This window comes from Pipistrellus hanaki (genome assembly GCF_964339955.1).
Source record: "Pipistrellus hanaki genome assembly, chromosome: 8".
NCBI classification, from domain to species: domain Eukaryota; kingdom Metazoa; phylum Chordata; class Mammalia; order Chiroptera; family Vespertilionidae; genus Pipistrellus; species Pipistrellus hanaki.
This window is the reverse complement of record NC_140510.1, coordinates 45,170,789-45,177,584: the sequence shown is the minus strand read 5'-3', so window position 1 is coordinate 45,177,584 and position 6,796 is coordinate 45,170,789. Positions and strand designations below refer to the sequence as shown.

Sequence of the window (6,796 nt, the reverse complement as noted above, 5' to 3'; positions counted from 1 at the left end):
AATCAGACCCTTTTACCTTATGAAGAAATAAGTGGGAATATTAGGGGCAATCAAATTAGCTAGAGCACCACTAACCTCAGAATCACCCAATATTAGTGGTCAGCTACCACGCACAATCTGATGTCTACACAGATTTAGATCCTATCCATGTAAGGCAAATGTGTCTCTCTTTACAAGTGAATACAGCCACAGACCAAAAAAAAAAATATTAAAAAATCCACCTTGTCACAGCAAAGTCATTTGCCAGAGAGATAGCCACAGACATTTGAAATCCATTATGGCCTTCACAGCCCACATGGGCATCTCTAATTTGGAATGCCATCTGCTGAGCTCTTCCAAAACTGTACTCGACAGGTAATTCTTTCTGTGAGGAATGCATTCAACTGACATGCAACTATTTGGTTTCTCTCAACAGGAATGAAAGGGGTCATATATACCCCACATTGATATCTTCCTTTTATGGTTTATTCTGTACTACACAATTTAGCCCTTACGAATATGTATTCTGATTCTTTAATCTTTACCTTTTAAAATGTCTCTTCTTTATTATAAAGATTACAATTTCCTAACAGGCAACACAGTAGGGAAAATATGCTCTCTGGTCTCAGAATCATGGTTTAACATCTTGGTTCTCCCGCTTACTGTCATTTTAACTTTGGGCAAGTTATTTAACTTCTGAGTCTCAGCCCATCCTCTGCACAATGTGGATAATTGCATGTCCTTTCTCAGTGGCATCATTCACTTTTATGAAACCTTTTAATCTATAAGTTATCACATTTAAATTGCACTTATCTTAAGTCACATAGTGATTTTAAGTGGAAGGGAATATTCTTTGATTCTCAATGCTAAGTTCTCGGTGGAAAGCAGTTGGCTCTTCATTTCTTCTTCATGAATTCACAGAAGAGTAAAGAGGATTCTGGCCTGTTACAATTCATCAATATTGACAATAGAGTTGACTGAGAACCTCTTCCCACTATAAACACATAGAAATGCTGGGTAAAATATTACTGAGTCATTTTTAAATGGAATAAATAAATAAATAATGTAAGAGAAATAAAACAATTCTGGAAATGAAGCCAAAACTTCAAAGCCAGAGTAATAAGATCTAGAAATTGCCATTTGCTCAGGTTAAGACTAGGATATTGGCCCTGGGTTATGGATGCCGTGTGGCTCCCATTTTTCCTTAGAATTGAAATCCCCAGCCTATCAGGGTCAGTGAAAGTGGACCTGCCCTCTGGCAGAACAGAGTGCTACTGTTTCCGAAAAGGATGGCACCATAAAGGAAGGGTGAGTTCTAGGGTGGCGAGAACTAAACACAAAATTCAGGATTCTCAGAGAAACCCAGCTCTCCTGGCATTGTGCTGAATAAATGAATGAAAGTCAAGAAAGCTCTGATCTCAGGCCAAGCGTGAGACTCTGGGCTAATGAAGACAGATAAGTAACCATCATCCTGCATAAGACCAGTATTGAGATGTGATGCCATGTAGTATGGATCAGATTAATACTGCGAGTGAACTAATCAGATTTCCAATTCTTTCTTTATGAAGTTTGACAGGATGGATTTTTTTTGCCCCAAGAATGCCCCTGAGAGTCTTGGACAATTCAGTGGGAAGTCCTTACAGGAGAGATCCTGGAAAAGAAGATGTGAGAACTTCAGTAAATAATTGGAAAAATGAAAGATATAAGACCATATTGTTTTTTAAGCTGGAAAAGTGTGTCTTACAGATAACATATATGCCTTGTCAACTCAAGAACCTGAGTGAAACTTCCTTAAGTTCCCAAGTGAATCTAATGCCCACATCAGGTGTCCATTTCTGGTCTATGCAGCCAGGACCCCAGGAGGAGGGAGACCAAAAAGCAGGGATGAATAGGCAGATATTGACAGAAAGGTCAATGTTGACATAATTTGAAATAAGAAAAGAGATAAGCAATTTTTCTTAGGAGAACACAGATTTTGAGCCAGAAAAATAGAAGTTTAAATGCTGGAGCAGTCATCTATGATCTGAATCACCTCAGGAAAATTCATCTATCTGAGCCTTAACTCTCCAATTGGTAAACTGGGTATAATAATACCAATCAAATAAAAGAGTTGTGAATATTAAATAAGAAAAAGCTATAAAATGCCTCATACAGTTCTTGGCACATAGCCTATTCTCAGGAAAAGTCATTGAGTCAATGATATTTTTAACTCTATTAACAAGTGTTAGGTGTTCTTCTAAAGAGCCTCACATTCTCCATGATTTTGGTCTTTGAGGTCTGTAAATGGGTTGAGATTCTTTGGGGAAAAGTACTAGCATATTGGGAAGAAATTTTATTTGTATTCTGTTTCTGGCTTAATTACTAAGTCATAAAGATTAGACCAGGGAGAACTGTAATATTTTTCTGGCTGTTTGTCCTAACAGAATGGGTGCATTAATCAGAACTCTTATAGTTACAAATAAAAGAAATCCAACAGCTTAAAACAAAACATAACAAAAAAAAAAAGGAATTTGCTTCTTCATGTAAATTAAAAAGTCCAGTGTATGGTGGTTTATTTGGATCCAGGTACACAAAAGATGAAGCCAGGAATCTCTTGGTTCTGCTTTCTCCTGTATTGTCAACAAGCTTTCCTAAAATGGTAGCAAAGCTTCCAAACAACAACTCCAGGCTTACATTCCATCCGTTGGAAGGAAAGTACCTCTTTCTTAATAATTCCAGTGCAAAACTGGAGAAAAACTCTCATTGGCTCAAGTGGGTGACATGCTTATCTCCAAACCAGTCATGAGGGCAGGAGATTCAGCATTCTGATGGACCAGGTTTGGGTCATGTATTCATCACTATGCCTGCGGATCGATGTGGGGGCCAGCTCTACCTGAAGCACATGGATAATGGTAGCGAGCCTCAAAGTATTATGGGGCCATTTTTACTAAAAGAAATAAGATGGGAATGTGTTACTGGAAAGAAAAACAGACAAACAGTTGTGAGAGGGAAATTAAAGCAAAATGACTACCCTCATTTTTTGCTGCTCCAAAATAATGATACATCTACCTCATGGTGGCCACTAAAATACATTTGGTAATCTTATTTTAAAGAAATTATGTAAATCTGACTAATAATGTATTCTTGGATGACAAAGATGAAATCACCAGAAGCTGCAAATAAATTACTTTATGTAAGGGCAGTTTTACTTTTATCTGGATGAGTTTTATGTGCCTGACCACTGCCCTGACCAGCTCATCCTATAACAAAGGAAATTGCCATCTGTCCCTTGGCTTGTATAAAATATTTCTGGAGGTGGCTTGCCAACTTCAGCCAGAATTACAGAACTAATGAGTTTTTAGCTACCATATGCACAGAGTGTAATAATAGCAGGCTCTCGGCAAATGTTGTCTACTTGCTTCTGGGAGTGCTTTCCCTCCATGATAGGAGCAGATGCCCAAGGCTCTATTAGGAATTCTGTTTTCTTCATAAATCTGTACAGTAACATGGAGTCCTCATATTCTAGTGAAGTGATTTTTATATGGAAAACATGACCCTTGTTAACCCCTTTCTCTTCAGTTTTCAACTTCTGTTATATAGAGACGGGCCCTTATTATGTCAGATTTAAGTACCAGGTGCCTTTTAGAAAATGTGGCCAGTTTGAGCTCTGATAGGTCTTTTGCTCTTTTGATGCCTTACTGATTTATGTGAAAGAAAGCAAGATTTAATTTCCTAATACTTCTTGCTCTTTTATATTAAAATGATTAGATATACCTAGCCCAGTGCTTTGTGCCTAATTATTCCAACAGTCAGAATAGGTTAGATTATGTGGTTGTAACAAATGAACCCACATTTCAATTTCTCACTCTCGCTGCACGTTCCACCATTTTCTATAGATGACCATGCAATTGGCTTCCTTGAGGTTCTAGTATATGGGATGCCACCACTGTAAATTTGTAAATATTCACCTGAGACTATAGGGGTTGGGTTGGTGAGTATCTTAAAAGTTTGTAAGTTAGAATATGTTTTCAAAATATATTTTTATTGATTTCAATGAGGAAGGGAGAGGGAGATAGAACCATCAGTGATGAGAGAGAATCATTGATCAGCTGACTCCTGTACACCCCCTATTTGGGGATTGAGCTCACAACCCAGGCATGTGCCCTGACTGGGAATCAAACTGTGACTTCCTGGTTCATAGATCGATGCTCAACCACTGAGCATGCTGGCCAGGCTAGGGTGCTTTAAAAACAAAACAAAACAAAACAGAACAACAAAAACTAGTACCAGAAAGCCTGACTCTGTCCACTGACAGTGCCTAGAAGTAACTAAAGCCCAGTAGCAATGAACACACCTGGTGCCCAGATTTTGGTTTTTAAATTTCATTTCTCAATCATGAAAGAAGTCAGGACTTCTTGGAGAAATGGCTGATTCTGGATTTGGGACAGAGAAAGATCATTTCAGAAAATAAGGAAGCATTAAGAACATGTGTATCCACTGAACCACTGATGGACATTTGGGTTGTTTCCACTTTCTGGCTATTGTCAATTAGAATGTACGAGAGCAGCTGCCACGGCAGCACAAGGAGCCAGACCCAAAAAGAGGGGCTGTCATGGGGTTTCCTATGTCGGGTGACCATTGGAGGACCAGCACCAGTTCGTCTTCATCTTCATCTTCATCCTCCAGCCAGCAAACTGAGAAAGAAACAAACACCCCCAAGAACAGAGGGAATGAGTAAGAGGATTCAGAAGGAACGGGCAGATTCCGCTTTAGCTCCCCCAACTAACTGCAGTGCTAGTCCCAAAGGTGATAACATCTATGAATGAAGATCAACCATCCTAGAGCTGCCAGCATCTGTGTACGAGGGCGGTGTATTCTTCCTTGATATCACTTTTTCACCGGAACACCCCTTCAAGCTTCCAAAGGTTCCATTTCAGACAAGAATCTGTCACTGGAATAACAGTCAAGGAGTTATTGGCTTGGACATACTGAATGATAATTGGAGTCCAGCACCAAGCATTTCTACAGTCCTCCTTTCTACCTGCTCACTTACTACAGTCTGTAATCCTGCCGATCCCTAGGTGAGAAATTTCGCCAGTCAGTATATAACCATCAGAGCAGAACAGGACAGAATGGCCTGACAGTGGACCAAGAGACACACTATATAAATTGGGTTTTCACAATTCTTACCTTATTTGTCTTACAGAGAGATTTTGAAGGAGTGAGGGAGGGTGGGAGTTGGTGTTTCTGTAACAGACATTATTCAGTCTTATTTCCCAAGATTTTGTTGTAACTTAAGGTATGTTGCTACAGTAGACAGAATTGGTATTACCAACACTTAAAATTGTCATTAGTTCTGCAATATAAGTTGAAATGTAGCACAGAGAATAGACCTTTAGATTCAGTTGCTTTAAGTCTGTAAATTTAAAAGCAGCTTAATTTTGTACAGGTTGCACACATGGCCTTTTATATGAAGCCCTTCCAAAACTACATACTTTTTTGCTTTAAAAAAATTGAAACTTGTTTTCCCTTCTTGGAAAGGAATAATGATATTTAACCATTTTTAGAGACTGTCATCTAATATATAGTAATTGGACATGTGTCTATAAGATCATACAGGAAATGAGTCATCATGCATTTTATTTTATATGACAGTCTGCTTTATGGTGAAAAGATTAGAGGTTTGATTCAGGGCCTGTGAAAACCTGTAGTAAAATACCTGAAGCTATTAGCTGTAATGCGTGGAATAGGAGCTGCTCAGTGAATTGGTTATATGATGCGGACTACTTAAGTCTACGTTTGTTACTGTGCTAATAAACAATATTAAACCAATAAAAAAGAATGTATGAATATCCATGTACAAGTTTTTCATGGATATGTTTTCAATTCTCTTGGGCATACAACCAAGAGTGGAAACTCTGTTTAACTTTTTAAAGAACTGCCAGACTATTTTCTAAAGCAGCTGCACCATTTTCCATTCCTAGTAGCAATGGACAAAGGGTCCAATGTCTCCACATCCTCTCTAGCACTTGTTATCTTTCTCTTTTTTCCTTACAGCCTTCCCAGCGGGTGTAAAGTGGTATCTCATTGTGGCTTTGATTTGCATTTTCTTACTGACTGATGATGGTACGCATTTTTATTGTGCTTTTATTGGCCATTCGTATATCTTCTTTGGATAAATGTCTGTTCAGATCCTTTGCCCATTTTTACATGGGCTAGTTTTCTTTTCACTTCGAGTTGTGAGAGGTTTTTATTTTTATTTTTTATTTTGTATATTCTGCATACCAGACTCTTATTAGATATATGATTTGCAAACATTTTCTCCCACTGTGGGTTGTTTTTCATGTCCTTAATAGTTTCCTTTGAAACATGAAAGTTTGAATTTTGATGAAGTCCAATTTACGTTATTTATTTTTTTCTTGTGTCACTAGGCTTTGGTGTCATATTAACTCTTGCAGTTACGTCTTTGATTCATTGCTTTTTGTATGAAGTGTGAGTTAGAGGTCAAAATTCAGTCTTTTATACGTTAATACTCAGTTATCCCAGAATTATCTGTTGAAAAGACTAAACTTTGCTGAAAATCAATTGACTATAAGTGTTTGTTTCTGGATTCTCAATTCTATTCCATTGATATATATATATCCTTAGGCTAGCACCACACTGTCTTAACTACTGTAGCTTTATACTAAGTTTTGAAATTAAGAAATGTGAACTTCAAATTGTGTTATTTTCTCAAGGTTGTTTTGACTGTTCTGGATTCCTTGCATTTCCATATGAGTTTTAGGATTATCTTATCAAAGTCTGCAAAAAGAAGAAAAAAAAAAAATAGAAAGCAAAA

General features: G+C 37.7%; 1 pseudogene across 1 annotated transcript; it reads left to right on the top strand.

The window, feature by feature from the left end:
* Positions 1–4,582: 4,582 nt before the first annotated feature.
* LOC311626975 (ubiquitin-conjugating enzyme E2 E1-like) lies at positions 4,583–5,126 on the top strand (annotated as a pseudogene). The gene has a single exon. The product of its transcript is annotated as a ubiquitin-conjugating enzyme E2 E1-like (transcript).
* The last annotated feature ends 1,670 nt before the right edge of the window (positions 5,127–6,796 follow it).